This window comes from Meriones unguiculatus, chromosome 9, assembly GCF_030254825.1.
Source record: "Meriones unguiculatus strain TT.TT164.6M chromosome 9, Bangor_MerUng_6.1, whole genome shotgun sequence".
Taxonomy (NCBI): domain Eukaryota; kingdom Metazoa; phylum Chordata; class Mammalia; order Rodentia; family Muridae; genus Meriones; species Meriones unguiculatus.
In genome coordinates, this window is record NC_083357.1 from 68,551,901 (window position 1) to 68,568,950 (window position 17,050).

The window sequence follows — 17,050 nt, forward strand, 5'->3', positions numbered from 1 at the left end:
ACCCCCCTTCCCCTAATAAACCTCCCACGTGGAACCGATCTCGTGGTGTGATTTGTGAACCCGCATGTAACCTCCACAGGCGCACAGGCGAACGCTTCCTAACATTCCTGCGTTGGTCCTAACAAGGACCTCCTCCCCATCTATCTGACCCTAGCCTATTAGGTCTCAAAAGGACTGGCTGCATTGTCTTCCTCTGGGGCTTGGCAAGGCTGCATCCCCAAGGGGAAGGTGATCAGAGAGCCTGCCACTGAGTTCATTCTGGAGAAAGCCCCTTCTCCCCTTACTAGGGAACGGACTTGGGGAATGAGCCTATGGGCTACATTTGAGCAGGGGTTTTAGGTCCTCTCCATGCTTGGTCCTTGGTTGAGGTATCAGTCACTGAAGAGTCCCCAGGGCCCAGTCTTTTTTACTCTGTTGGACTAATTTTTGAGCTCCTGTCCCCTCCAGGTCTTTCTGTCTCCTTCTTTCATAAGATATCTTGAGCTCTGCCTAAAGTTTGGTTATGAATCTCAGGCTCTGCTTAGATACCTCAGTCAGTGGAGTCTCTTAGAGGCCATCTGTGGTAGGCTCCTGTCCTGTTCCTTGTATTCTCCTGCTTCCAATGTGTTTGCTCTTCTTAATGAGGATTGAGCAAATTACCTAGGATCTTCCTTGATGTTAAGCTTCTTCAGGAGTATATAGGAGTATGTTTATCCTATATTATATCTAATAACCACTTATTAGTGAGTATATACCATGTGTGTCTTTCTGCTTCTAGTGTTACCTCACTCAGGATGATCTTTTCTAGTTCCCACCATTTGCCTGCAAATTTCATGATTTCCTTGTTTTTAATTGCTGAGTAGTATTCCATTGTGTAAATGTGCCATAATTTCTGTATCCATTCCTCTGTTGAGAGACATCTGGGTTGTTTCCAGGTTCTGGATATTACAAATAAAGCTATTACGAACATGTTTGAATAAATGGCTTTGTTGTGTACTTGAGCAAATTTTGAGTATCTGCCTAGGAGTGGTGTAGCTGAATCTTGAGGAAGCAGTATTCCTAATCTTCTAAGAAAACACCAGATTGATTTCCAAAGTGGTTGTACAAGTTTACATTCCCATCAGCAATGGAGTAGGTTTCTCCTTTCGCAACATCCTCTCCAGCACATATTGTCACTTGAGTTTTTTTTATCTTAGCTATTCTGATGGGTTGTAAGGTAAAATCTCAGGGTCATTTTGATTTGGATCTCCCTGATGGCTAAGGATGTTGAACATTTCTTTAAGTGTTTCTCTGCCATTCTATATTCTTCTACAGAGAATTCTCTATTTAGCTCTATACTCCACTTTTTAATCGGATTGCTTGATTTGCTGCTTTTTAACTTCTTTAGTTCTTTATGTATTCTGGATATCAGCCCTTTGTCATATATAGGGTTGTGGAGGATCCTTTCCCAATCTGTAGGCTGTTGTTTTGTTCTGAAGACAGTAGCTTTGGCTTTACAGAAGCTTTTAAGTTTGATGAAGTTTCATTTATTGATTTTTGATATTACAGCCAGTGCTGTTGGTGTTCTGCTCAGGAAGTTGTCTCCTGCTCCAATGAGTTCTAGGCTCTTTTCCACTTTTTCTTCTAACCGACTTAGTGTGTCTGGATTTATGTTGAGGTTTTTGATCCACTTGGGCTTTAGTTTTGTGCAGGGTAGTAAATGTGGATCTTTTTTTTCATTTTTTCTGCATGTAGACATCCAGTTGGACCAGCACCATTTGGAAGATGCTATCTTTTTTCCATTGAATGATTTTGGCTTCTTTGTCAAAAATCAAGTATCCGTAAGTGTATGGATTTATTTCTGGGTCTTCTATTCGGTTCCATTGATCCACCATTCTGTTTCTATGCCATTACCATGAAGTTTTTATTACTATTGCTCTGTAGTACAGCTTGATATCAGGGATGGAGATACCTCTAGTAGATCTGTTGTTGTACAGGATCGTTTTGGCAATTCTGGATTTTTTGTTTTTCCATATGAAGTTGAGAATTTTTCTTTCAAGGTTATAAAGAATTGTGTTGGTATTTTGATGGGAATTGCATTGAATCTATACATTGCTTTTGGCAGAATGTCCATTTTCACTATGGTAATCCTACCAATCAATGAGCACAGGAGATCTTTCCATTTTCTGATATCTTCTCCAATTTCTTTCTTCAGAGACTTGAAGTTTTCTTCAAACGGGTCTTTCACTTGTTTGGTTAGAGTCACACCAAGGTACTTTATGTTATTAGTGGCTATTGTGAAGGGTGTTGTTTCCCTAATTTCTTTCTCAGCCCTTTTATCTTTGTTATATATGAGGGCTTCTGAGTTTTTTAAGTTATAATTTTTTTATCCATCCACTTTGCTGAAGATGTTTATCAGCTGAAAGAGTTCTCTGGTTGAATTTTTGGGTCACTTATGTATACTATCATATCATCTGTGAATAGTGATACTTTGATTTCTTCCTTTCTGATTTGTATCCCTTGATCTCCTTTAGTTGTCTTATTGCTCTAGCTAGGACTTCAAATACTATGTTGAAGAGATACAGAGAGAGTGGGAAGCCTTGCCTTGTCCCTGATTTCAGTGGGATTGATTTAAGTTTCTCTCCATTTAGTTTGATGTTGGTTATAGGCTTGCTGTATATTGTCTATACTATGTTTAGGTATGTGCTTTTTATCCCTGATCTCTCAAAGACTTTAAACATGGGTGCTGGATTTTGTAAAATGCTTTTTCTGCATCGAGGGGGGTTGATCATGTGGTTTTTCACCTTCAGTTTGTTTATATGCTAGATTACATTGCTAGATTTCTGTATATTGAACCACCCCTGCATGCCCGGGATGAAGCCTGCTTGGTCATGATGGATGATATTTTTTATATGTTCTTGGATTCAATATGCAAGTATTTTAATGAGTATTTTTACAGCAATGTTCATAAGAGAGATAGGTATGAAGTTCTATTTTTTTGTTCAGTCTTTGTGTTGTTTAGGTATCAAGGTTACTGTGGCTTCATAGAATGAGTTTGGTAATGTTCTTTCTGTTTCTATTTTGTGGAATTGTTTGAATAGAACTGTAGGTAGCTCTTCTCTGAAGGTCTGATAGAATTCTGTGCTGAAAACATATGGCCCTGTGCTTTTTTTGGAAGACATACTTTTGTTGACTACTTCTACTCCTTGGGGGATATAGGACTATTCAATCTATTTACCTGATTTTGGTTTAATTTTTGTAAGTTGACTCTATCAAGAAAAATGTCCATTTCATTTAGATTTTCAAATTTTATGGCACATAGGCTTTTGAAGTAAGACCTAATGTTTTTTTTTTATTTCCTCAGTGTCTGTCATAATGTCTCCCTTTTCATTTCTGATTTTGCAGATTTGAACAGTTTCTCTCTGCCTTTTAGTTAGTTTTGCTAAGGGTTTGTCTATCTTATTTACTTTCTCAAAGAATCAGCTCTTGGTTTCATTGATTCTTTGAATTGTTTTCTTTGTTTATAATTTATTGATTTCAGCCTTGAGCTTGAATATTTACAGCTGTCTACTCCTCTTGTGTATGTCTGCTTTTTCCTCCCTAGGGCTTTCAGGTGAGCCATTAATTTGCTTTTTGAATTGTTTCATATTTCTTCTTGAAGGCACTTAATGCTATGAACTTTCCTGTTATCAGCTGTGTGATGGTTCCTCAGAAACATGTAAATTGATCTTTCTCAAGATCCAAACATACTACTCTTGAGCATTATCCAAAAGACACTTTACTTTGCTACAAGGACAATAGCTCATCCATATTCATTGCTACTCTAGTCATGATAGCCAGAAGTTGGAAACAACCTACAGTTCCCACAACAGAAGAAAGGATAAAGAAATTGTGGTACATTACACAATGAAGTATTGCTAAGCCATGTAAAAAATGACATCATGACATTTGCAGGCAAATGGAGTGTGGCACAAAGTATGTGGGATTAATTAAGCAATCACTGATTTGACTTGAGGTTTACTCCTCCAGTTGGAACACATACCTGAGACTGCTTTTAACCCAAACCCTGAGACTAGATAGCTCAGGGACACAGGGTAGAACCAAATAATACTAGTATATGTATATGTATATGTATATGTATATGTATATGTATATGTATATGTATATGTATGTGTATGTGTATGTGTATGTGTATGTGTATGTGTATGTGTATGTGTATGTGTATGTGTATGTGTGTGTACATGTATATATATGAATGTGTGTAGAAATATATGCGATGATAAAATGACACATACATCAGTGCCTTGTTCAGCTAACAACAGAGAATGTCACTTCTGCAGCAGATGGGAACAAATAGACATTTGGCAGAATATGAGAGACCTTGGAACACTAAGCCCTCGATGAAATGTCTCCATCAAATTCCTCCCCACAGAGTTCAGGTAACTCCTAAGAACAGGAGGTAGAAGGAGGGTAATAGCCAGAGGGGATGGAGAACACCAAGAAAACAAGGTCTTGTAAATCAACATGATCAAAGCTCATATGAACCCATAGAGACTGAAGCAGTATTCACAGGTCTGCAACAGGTATGTATATTATGTATACATATACATTATGTATACATACACACACACATATATATATATGTATACAATTCAGGTATATTGTGGCTTGCAGTTAAATATTTTATGGGATTCCTGTGTGTATGAATGCGGTTTTTCCAGGGTTTCTCTATGTAGCCTTGGCTGTCCTGGAACTTGCTCTATATACCAGTCTGGCCTTGAACTTAGATATCCACCTGCCTCTGCCTTCCAAGTGCTGAGAGTAAAGACGTACACCAGTAACACCCAGATGGGTCTTTTATTCTTATACCTTTCCATGTATCTTAATATTTCCATCATAGACATGGAGAAATTAAGCTAATACTAACCTGAATGGTCCATCCCTACTTGATACTTAGTCTTCGCATTACTTGATACTTAGTCTTCGCATTGTACTATGCATGCTACTAGAACAGAAAAGTAATCACCTGTCTGCTCCATTTGTAGCCCTATAAGCTATAATAATTTGGCTGGCAAAATATGCCTACTTGTACAATAGTGGCATGAATGTTATGGGAGAACCAACCATTTCCTGTTTGGATATAAAGCTCACTTCAGAAGACAGAATTCATGACTGTCAATGTTAACAGGGCTAAGGACCCTGTCACTAAGTAGATCATAGGTCCAGGAGAACCTACTAGCACTATTCTGCAAAGTGAACATAGAATTGTACCAAGTCATAATTACTGACTTATAATTATACATACAGATTAGTTTGTCCCACAATCCTTATCAGAGAAGCTTCTTTTTATAGTGCATGGAAATTAACAATTGCTCACCATGTATAGAATGCAGAGTCTTAACCCTAAAGGGACATCACATATAAGAGATCAGCATGAACAAAGGTCAGAAAGATTTTAAGAGACAGAGGCAGTGGCTGACTAAAGTGAAACAATGTTTTCCAGGCACACCAGAGAATTTACACACATGGACTCACAATAACATGTAACTGCATGCACAAGACCTGAACAATATCAAGCTAAGAAAAAAAAAAAAAAAAAACAATCCCAGGATAGGGAAATAGTCATGAAGTTTCACCATAATTGAACTATTAGCAACCAATAACTGTTGAAATAAGGAGATCAAGCTTTCTTGAAGATGAGGCCCCACACACATAGCAGTAAGCAGGATCAATAGGTTTCAAAAGAGTGCACAAAACTGAGAGGAATACTGAGATGTGGTTAAAGAAAGATTTGTAGAGGAAGTAATGACATGTGGAATTGTTCAGAACAGTTTATATGCACACATGAAATGCTTAAACAAACAAAAAAGCCCTATTATTTAAAGTTTGGTTTATAGTTCTCCTTTTAATTACATTCACTTTTAAAGGCATCTGCATAAAAATTATCAATATTATTGATATAGCATGTGATATAACTAACAAGCAGAGTGAGGACAAAACTGCACAGGGGTACAGTTTTGTGGGAGCCTTTTAAAGTTCTATTGGTACAAGTCAAATTAGATTATCCTAACTTTAGGATGTTAAATTTAATCTCTATGCTAATTATAAGGAAAATATCTAAAGGGTTGAGAAGGGAATTAAAAAGATTCATCATAAAAAAATAAGCTAAAAGAAGGCAGTACAGAAGAAACAGGGGCAAAACAAACTCCATGATAAATAAAAAAACTACTGAAGTTATACTCTCTTTATATATAATTACTTCAAATATAAATGGATTAAGTTATATAATAAAAAGAGATTAGCAGACTTTTTAAAATCAAGGATCAACAGTATGTTATTTATAAAAGACTAATCTTAGCTTCAAAGACAGAGACAGACATACACAAGTGCATGCACACAGACATACACACACACACACACAGAGAGAGAGAGAGAGAGAGAGAGAGAGAGAGAGAGAAAGAGAGAGAGAGAGAGAGAGAAAGTAATTCAAAGTGAAAAGATGGATTCTAGGTTATCTCCATGAATGCTCCTTGGTTGGAGTGTATAGATGTAGCCCTTGGCAGCTCAGTCTTCAAATGGGCTCCCTAGTGAGGAGAACGGGGGCTGTCTCTGACATGAACTCAGTGGCTTTGATCACCTCCGCCTGAGGAGGGGGCAGCCTTACCAGACCACAGAGGAAGACAATGCAGCTAGTCCTGATGATACTTGATAAACTAGGGTCAGATGGAAGGGGAGGAGGTCCTCCTCTAGCAATGGACTGGGGAAGGGGCATGGGAGGAGATGAGGAAGGGAGGCCAGGATTGGGAGGGGATGAGGGTGGGTGCTACAGTTGGGATACAAAGTGAATAAATTTTAATAAATAAAAATTTATATTAATAAAATAAAAGTGAAAAGATGGAAATGCTATTCCATACAAAGAAATAATATCAAATAGACTATAAGTCCAGTGGGATGATGAAGGAAGAAGAAGCACATTATATAAGAATGAAAGTTTTAATAGTGCAAGATGATGTCACCGAGTAAGCACTTGGGAACCTAGTAACATGATGTGAAGAAACTGGGACCTTCCATGGAACATTAAGTGTTACAACTATAGAAGACACAAGACTATGGCATTTCCTCAAGTGGTTAGTCTTAAGGAACTACCATCCCGCACAGAACTGTAATTCAGCAAATATTCCAGGGAATTGAAGTTAGAGGCTCACAGACTGATACATGTGTACATCTTGAAAGCAACATTTTTCATAATAGCTAAGATGCTGAAGAAGTCCAAGAATCTATCAATAAATGTCCATTTGAAGAAAGAGAATTTGATACATATTTCACGGGTGGATCTTGAAAAAAAATACTAAATAAAATAAACCAGAAACAGAAAGACATATATATGTGTGTTTCCACTTGCAGAAATAATCTAGACTGAACAAATTTAGAGAGCAACAGAAAGTAGAGTACAAGACATCATGGAGCTGGGAAGGGACTGCAGAGCTTGGGCATAAGGTAGAGAGTTCTGCTTAAACATAATAAATGAACATGCTGTGCATGCATACAGTAGTGATGATTACCTAACATTATCAGTATTAAAGCCACCAAATTACTCACCCGTGGCTGGTTAAAATGATACATCGTATGAATGCGTATTTTTTATCGCTGTAAAAAAGAAAATCTCTGGAGATCTATAATAGGAGAGATGGCGCAGCTGTGTAACCAAACCACACAGGACAAGAGGAAACGAAAGCCTGCTGGGGTTTCAGGAAGAGTTATATTACTTGGAAAAGCAAGTCTTCATTACCATTCTTACCTTGGCGGCATGTGCATGAAAACACAACATTGTAACGTGGATCCATCCACAACACCGTCACTGTGCTGCAGACTCCATGCTGCAAAGAGCCAATCGTATGTCTGAATATAGACACAAAGTCAGACAACACTCAGATAAACTGATTGGCTCTTGATATAAAAATATACTTTTTTAATATCTACATAATGGAAACATCCCCATTCCCTGGCAAATTCCCAGCAGGCAGAGGATTGGTGGAATTTCAATGTGAAGGAGTACATATATTATAAAGCCATTAAACTTTTGTTCTTGATTGAAGATTGCCCTTGCTTCTGCACATTGGCTACAGTGCCCACAGCGTTTGACACAGCATTTGTACCACTCACATGCTTAGACGATATCTGTTGTATGAAGAAATGACTGTCTCTGGAAGCTCGGGAGAGAGCTCTCTGCAGGCATGAGTCAGCACAATCCCCCAGCACACACATAAAGACAACAGGCATTTGTTGTGTGTGTCACAACAGGCATTTGTTGTTGAGGGGACAGGGATAGAAGTGAGAAGATTCCAAAAATTTACTGGACACACAACTTAGCCAAAATGGTGACTGTTCATCCAATTCAGTAAGAGTCCCTGTCTCAAGATAATGCAGGGGTTTTAGCAAAAGATGTCTGACATTCTGCTCTGGCCTTTTCACATGCATGGGCATGATACCCACCTATATGCATACAATACACACACACACACCACAGACACACAGAAGTACAACAATCATAGCAAAATGTAGTATACTTTAGTCCATGTTGATCAAGTGTGCTTCTCTCATGTGCAGTATATAATATATACATTCAAATACACACTCAATATATTTATATACAACACACATAAATTTATAATATATAAATATTTAAGAGAGTGTGTGTGTTCTTAAATAAATCTGCAATGTGGTTTAGAATTTTTCTTAGGTATATATAACATTAGGGTGAACCACTCTGGAAGACGTCAGAATTGATTGGTTAAAATCAATAGTAACTGGACTTTTGTCCTTATGTAAGTAACATCAGTACTCACTTGTCAATTACGGCTTGCATTGATCTGTCATGTGACCCTTTTATACATTTAAGCTTTAATAATTTTGTTTTAGCATTGATTAAAATAAATCTTTAAACAGCATTTAAACAAAGGTATTAATCTGTGATTGTGCCTGTGTGTAGTATTAATGCAATAATATTAAGTATTTAAGATCCGGGAAGAGAGAAGGGGGATATGGGGAAAGCCTCGATGATGGGTAAGTATGATTCTAACCTACTATTTGAATGGAAGTCCATCTCAACCGTGAGACTTGTACATTTTATCAATACAGCATTATCATTTTTCCTGCTTTATCATCTATGTTTTAAACTAAAATCAGAATTCAGCAGGCTCCTGTTTACAGTAGGTAAGGTAAGTTCACACAATCATCATATATTGGCAAGCTGGCATGTACAAATGAAGATGGCATCTAGATAGGGCAGTGCGTAGAGAGTCATGTCAAGGCTGCTAAATTATTCATTTGCTGTTCTGCAGAGTGAACACTATCAGGTAATGATCTGTAATTATTAATAAATAATTTAAGTTTTAATAGCTCTGAAATGAAATGCTTAATTACATCAAACATAATTAATGAAATTTGCTGCAAACTCAAAATGAGAAATTCTTTCTGCAATACTTTCTGTTAATACCTTTTTTTTTTTAACCCTAAGTTTTGGTAACTTAAAGGATACATAGCATGATCAAACCCTGTGGTTTGTGTACATGTGCCATGTGCGTGCATGTGGACTGTGGTATATGTACTTTGCTGTGGTATGTGTGCATGTGTTATGTGTGTGTGTGTGTGTGTTTGTGTGTGTGTGTGGTTTGTTTATAATTCTTGCTATTCACAATATTATAAAAAATAATAAAACGAACATGGCCAACTCACCTCTGACAATAGCTATGACTTCCCTCGGATGACATGATACCATATTCAGTAATTACATGAGTGCATTCATGATGTGAAGACATTCAAAGTAGAAAGGTTGTTATAAACGTAACTAATGGTTTTCTGGCCCTTTGAAATTTAGGGCCTCCATAAGCAACAATTTCAATAGAATGCAAAATATGTTTCAGATCTGCACACTTGTTAGTGAAGTTGGAAATGGCAGAAATCAGGTCATAAGATGAAGATCAATACCTTAGTCACCTTTTTCATTGCTATGACACAGAAACTTTAGAGTGTAGTGGTTTATTTGGACTGAGAGTTCATGGTTACAGTTTGTCGTGGTGGAGAAGTCAGGACAACCAGGGAAGCTCTATCCTTAACAACAGGAGGCAGCGGTTCATCGCACCTTGGTGAATTCAGAATATGACTTTGAAGGCTCACTCTTCATGATCCATTTCTGCCAGGTAGGCTTCATGACCTGAGGTTTCTTCAACATTTCCAAACTATGCCATCAGCTGGGGACCTATAATTTTAACAGGTGCGGAAGCCGTTTCAGATTAAAACCCAAACAAAAAGAAGTACTTATTGTACCAGTAGATCAATGCTCTCTCAGCCTTCACCAGGGAAGCCTCTGCTTACAATAGATGCTAGTTAATACAGTGACCCACAACTGGACAAGATGCAAAGAATAAAAGACTTCAGAGCACCCAGCCCTAAATGGAAGATATATACCATGCACCCCCAAGCTTAAGGGACCAAAGCCAAAAAGGTATAAGAGGCTCAAGCAACACGTTACTACAAGGAGACACTTCATGGACAAAGAGGGACAGCTGCACATATTAACTCACAGTGATTGTAGCAACATACACAAGACCTGTGTAAACCCGAACTAGGCCAAATCCAGTAAAGAGTGTGGAGGTGGCCATACAATCCCATACCCAATCATGGAGTGACTAACAATTTTAAGTTTCTGGAAAAGGGAGAGTCTGTTTTCTGTAAGAGTTTAGCTCCTGGTAAGCCAACATTGTCCTGTGAAAGACCACACATCTAAGAGTATTTTTGGAAGCCCAAACTGGTGTTCAGGCTTATTTGTTTCTTTGTCTGCTTATTTACTTTTAAAGAATATGAACCTAGCTGGGCAGTGATAGTGCACGCCTTTATTACCAGCACTCAGGTAGGCAGAGGCAGGCAGATTTCAGTGAATTCAAGGCCAGCCCGGTCTACAGAGTTCCAGTGAGTTCCAGGACAGCCAAGGCTTCAGAGTAACCTTGTCTTGAAAAAATAAACTAAAAGAATTAAAAAAAAAATAAACGTGGGAAGGTAAGAAGGGTGAATGGACCTGGGAAGAGTTTCAGGATGTGTGAGGATGGAGGGAGTTGGGAGAGCAGTCTGAATATGATCAAAACACCCCAGTAAGAAACTCCCAATGCTCAACTAACTCATTAAAAGTGCAAAAGCCAAAAATGATTGTAAATCTCAGTTCTTCTGGTCCTTAGTACCTCTGTCCCTCAGTTCAGTACATTTGTCATAATTGGCCCCATTGTGAGACAGAGAACTCTCATTGTCTCTAGGCTTCTAGGCTTTCTCAAACTTCCTTTGAGTGTTCAGGCTCCCTCACCTTGGTTACTGTGTGCCGCCAGTGTAAACCAGACTTTGTCCTTTGTCAAGCTTTGAAGTAGACCTAGTGTCGAGCCACAGGAAGAAGATTCAGGCTAGGATGGAGTGTGCTACTCACTGTGGCCCTCATGGAGGGGTGAGTGGGAGCAGAAACAGAGGAGTCCGAGCACAGAAAGAGTAAGGACTCTGTAGGTAGGGATGAAGCAAAGATGGTACAAAGGACAAGAGAGGTGACAGAAAACCTGAGTGCCACCTACACCTACTAAGGTCTGTGTTAGGGGAGATTCAACTTAATGTATAGACATATCAGTCATCCTGTGAAAGAAACTCTGTTGTTGTTCTAAGTAGTCACATTTCACATGCACACACACACACACACACACACACACACACAAATGAAACCAAGGCACAACACAGTTTAAATAATTTTCTCAGGAATTAAATTTACTAGACGGTCTGCACTAGGAGGAAGACAAGCTCAAGACTGGAAGCATGATCCTTTCTGTCACCTTTAACTTCTAAGATACACAGCCCTAATTTACCCATAACGGAGGAGTAGAAATGGACATCGGAAATTCTAAGACCCTTTTTCAAAGCCAAAATTTAATGCAACTTTACGAAATGTGTCTTGGCCTCAGTTCTTCATTCTGTTATTAAAACTGGCCAACCATACCCTTTGATGGCAGCAGAGAAGACTATGCTTACCAGTCATGCGCCATCAGGTTTGGATCAGGTGACCCTGGCATCAGCTGATAGGATGTGAATGGGTGTGGCTTGGGCAGACACCTGAAATATGCTTCTGTGGTTGAGCTTCCTTCCTGAATGCTTTTTACCTCGAGTCGATCCTCGAGGGGTGGAGCAAATGGTCAAACTTGGGAAGGAATTACCCGACAGAATCACCGGGAGCAATCTTCTCCCTGCAGCCAGAGCCAGTCAAGTGGAAAGCAGGTTGAGTTGTGAAGAGCTTCAGATCTGTAGCTGAAGCCTAGCCACCAGCTGATCCACAGACCAGTGAACATGGGAACACCAGTTTATTGTCGTTTGCCACCAAGATTCCCTGGTTGTTAGGTGGCAGTCTTGTGGCAACAGCAGACTGAGCCTACTCCACTATCCCACTTTCAGACATTCTGAGAGATGGACACTCGATTTCATTCGATATTTCTTAGAGTGTTGTGTGAACGTAGCATCAGGACAAGTTCTCAAGTGCTTACGCCAACCAGATGGCTCGCCTCAGGCACCGCAGCATAGAAATTCTGGATCAATTTCAGCACAGCTGTGGTGTAAATCCATCTTTTGGACTCAGAACTTCAGAGTTGAGCCGCTGAAGTAGAGGGCCCATCAAATATGAATGAGCCTCTGCCTGCGTCCCTTACTAAATGTCCTGCATTGGCTAGGGGCAGTGGCCTCTGCCTTAAGAGCCATTCATTCTGCCCCTGAAATTCTTACCACAATCCTTGACTTATTTTTTTCTTTTGTTTATTTTTTATATTAATCACAGGTTATTTACTTTGTATCCCAGCCATAGCCCCCTCTCTCATTCCCTCCCAATCCCACCCTCCCTCCCTCTTCCTCTCCCTTCCCCTTTCCAAGTCCACTAACAGGGGAGGACCTCCTTCCCCTCCATCTGACCCTAGCTTATCAAGTCCCTTCAGGACTGCCTGCAATGTCCTCTTTTTTTTAATTTTTTTTTCCTTGACTTATAAATTCACTGAATTTACTGAGACTCTGGGTTTGGTTCCATACCATAACTCACATTCTTCATCTAGCTCATGAGCATAAATGATTTAATTTAAAATGTCTGTCCCATGAGTTGATTTGGAAGAAACTAACCTATTACATTTTTCTCAGTACCAGCGGAGACACAGTTTGGTCTCAGGTAAGATTTCTTGCCAGTGTAACTGTTTCTGGTTGTGACTTTTCCCCATCTATGTAAGGAGACAAAATATTATATACAGAGGGCCCAGTGCATATTCAGATTCCGTGTAAAACTGCAGAATGAATCTTGCAAATTTTATATGGTCTAAAGCACCAAGTGTCAGATGGCAAAGGTTTAGGACAATCCAGAACACTTTAGATATTTTTAGGAACCCAGAAGACCTCTCATAATGGAAAAAAAAAAAAGCAAGAAACAAGAGTGAAAGAGGCTGGGTTTACTGTCCTGAAAATGGGGGAAAGTAGCTTAGGATAATGCCCAAGAAAGCAGATCTAGGGGCTCTGTCATACTCCCTACTAGTGTGGTAAGAGGAGACCGGTCTGGCCAGGGCTGAGGAGAAATGAAGACCAAGCCACAGTGTGCTAAGAACCTTGCAATCTTGCTGTTTTCAAACTGTCCACTTCAACCAGGCTTCTGGCAGAGGTTGAGATGAAAGAGCCAGACTGTCTCAAGTGGTGCCTTCCTGTCCCATCTGGTCACATCCAGCCTAAATACCCCATTGCTTTCATTATGACCAGGATGATTTTCTCACATTCTTATGCCCTTTTATATTGATATTTATAATGCAGTGCTCAATCATTTTAATTCAAGCTTTTAGTGCTGAAAGGTAAAGGGGCTATTGGATTTCTCTTTCTATGTAGCAGTCAGAAGCACATTTCCCTTCCTCTTCTTCCCATTCATCAATAAATTATTACTACTATTATTATAATGAAAAGAAAAAAATGCTATGTGTGCCCAATATCATATCTAATTTAAGATGGGCCTTTGACATGTGGCATACATTACAAGAGAATTTATTTACTATCTCTAGTTTGTATCAAATAAGCAACTGGAAGAGGTGTGGGATATTTCTAGAAAATCCTAAGAAAGGATTGATTTAGAATTCATTCCTTTGTCATTTTTAAATTCTTAAATTCAATTAGTGCAGCTATTGTTTCCAAGACTTACACAGACCTAAAATCCTCTTGTTGGCCTTGTAAGACTGATCACTGAAAAGTTCTGATCCAAATACCTGTTTCAAAAGAAGAAATCTTGAGACCTAAGAAAGAATATTGGTCATCAGGAGTTAGACCCATATTCCACAAGGACTCCGTATGTGTTGATGGCGTGATGGTTTATGATAGTTGTCACGTTCGTTCATTGGGTTAATGAGATTGGCTTAATTGTACTAAGGTTACAATTCAGTGTGTATCTTAGGGCATTTGCAAAGAAAATAAGATAATGAAGGCTGTGATTTGAACAATGGTTTAATATATTGATGGGTTCATACAATGAAGGAACAATTGGAAGGCGGAAGAATACAAGCTGATGGCTGGCAGCTAGTTGAAATGGGCAGACCACAGCGGTGTTTTCTTTTTCGTAAGGATTTCACATCTATTCTGGTCCTTTCTTTTTTTAAATTTAATTTTATTTTATTATTACACTTTATTCACTTTGTATCCCCCATAAGCCCCTCCCTCCTCCCCTCCCAATCCCACCCTCCCTCCCCCTTCTTCACGCATGCCCCTCCCCAAGTCCACTGCTTTGGAAGGTCCTCCTCTCCTTCCTTCTGATCTTAGTCTATCAGATCACATCAGGAGTGGCTGCATTGTCATCTTCTGTGGACTGGTAAGGCTGCTCCCCCATCAGGGGGAAGTGATCAAAGGGCAGGCCAATCAGATTATGTCAGAAGCAGTCCCTCTTCCCATTACTATGTAACGCACTTGGACACTAAACTGCCATGGGCTACATCTGTGCAGGGGTTCTAGGTTATCTCCATGCCTGGTACTTGGTTGGAATATGAGTCTCTGGGAAGACCCTTGTGTTCAAATTTTCTGGTTCTGTTGCTCTCCTTGTTGGAGAGGTTGTGGAGAAAGGTGAACCCTCCTCCACTGCTGGTGGGAATGTAAACTTGTACAATCACTCTGGAAATCAATCTGGCACTTTCTCAGACAATTAGGAATAGCAATAGCGCTTCCTCAAGATCTAGCCATACCACTCCTAGGCATATATCCAAAAGAGGCTCAAGTACACAATAAGGACATTTGCTCAACCATGTTTGTAGCAGCTTTATTTGTAATAGCCAGAAGCTGGAAACAGCTCAGATGCCCCTCAACTGAAGAATGGATGCAGAAATTGTGGTACATCTACACAATGGAGTATTACTCTGCAATGAAAAATAAGGAAATCATGCAATTTGCAGGTAAATGGTGGGATCTGGAAAGGATCATCCTGAGTGAGCTGTCCCAGAAGCAGAAAGACACACACGCTATATACTCACTCATATAGACATATAACATAGGATAAACCTACTAAATTCTGTACATCTAAAGAAAGTAATCAAGAGAGAGGACCCTGACTAAAACGTTCAATCCCCATCCCGAAAGGCAAAGAGGATGGACATCAGAAGAAGAAAACAGGAAACAACTTAGGAAACTGCCACAGAGGGCCTCTGAAAGGCTCTGCCCTGCAGACTATCAAAACAGATGCTGAGACTTATGTCCAACTCTTGGGCAGAGTGCATGGAATCTCATGTAAGAAGTGGGAAATAGCAAGATCTGGAGAGGACAGGAACCCCACAAGGAGAGCAACAGAATCAGAAAATCTGGTCCTTAATGTTTTTCCTTCTGTTTCCTGGCTGCCTTGGGCTGAACTGCTTTATCTCACCATATTCTTCCTTCCTTGATAAACTGACACCTTCAAAACCAGTCTGAGCTAAACAAGTCTGTCATCCTCAAAAGTTTTTCTGTCAGACACTCAGTTGGTCACTGAGACAACAGTAACTAATGGTGGACAGTGCCTTGCAGGAAGGTAACTTGATACGTAGGAGCTTGAGATAAGCAGGAAGGAGATCTGGGTTTCTTTTCCACTGTGACATTCACTAGCATTGGAAAACTCATGCAGCCTCTCTGAATCTCATGTTCTCAAAATGACACATACCTTTTAAGTTTCCTGTGATGTTTAAAATAATTTGGTTAAACATATGTCCCAAAATTTTCGGCATATTGCAAAATTCCAATAGAAAGCAATTGCTTGTGAATAACATGTAGTATATCCAAGGAAGGAGGCCTATAATGCCAGAGACAAGAAAAACAATGACTTAAAGACAAGAAATTTTTATTTTTACATAATTGAGATATTTATCTCCAAAAAATATAAAAAGGACCAGACTAGATGTCATGTATTTAAAATGTTCTATAAAAAGAAATGAAAATTGTCTTCTTGGTTTCAGAGGCCAGAATTGATACACACAGGTTTGACGGAGGTACTCAGCGTTCAAAGCCTTCAAGAAGCCTCCATCACTTGTGGGATTAAGTGCAGGCAATTACACGTGCCCTCCTGTGACCAACCCCTTCAAAGAGTCCCCAGTTATTCTTAGGAATTTCATTTATGAGCTTCATGTATGAGTCATGTTTATTCATACACATTCAGTTTCTTTCTCTTCTCCATAATAGTAACCATTTTACTCTGTCTTCCTCAGGATGATTTTTAGTCATCTTGAAATTTTAATGCTTGATCCAACTCTCTGAATTCTCCTTCCCAGCATAATCTATCTCTCCCTTGATCTCTTATAACAGTCATACTTTCATGGCTCCTAGACCTATATGTTTTGGTTGATTTTAGCTACATGGTGACAATTTAAGGAAGAGATCTGGGCTTGTCCTCTGTTCTCTGGTTCCCAAACCTGGAGCACAATGTCCTAGAATCCAAGACAATTATTTGTGAAAACCAGAGTTTCACCCTTTAACTTTTTACGATCATGACCTGGAGACGTTTCTTGGACCACAGCCATGTCCTATAAAATAATCTGGAGTAATCTCTTGGATT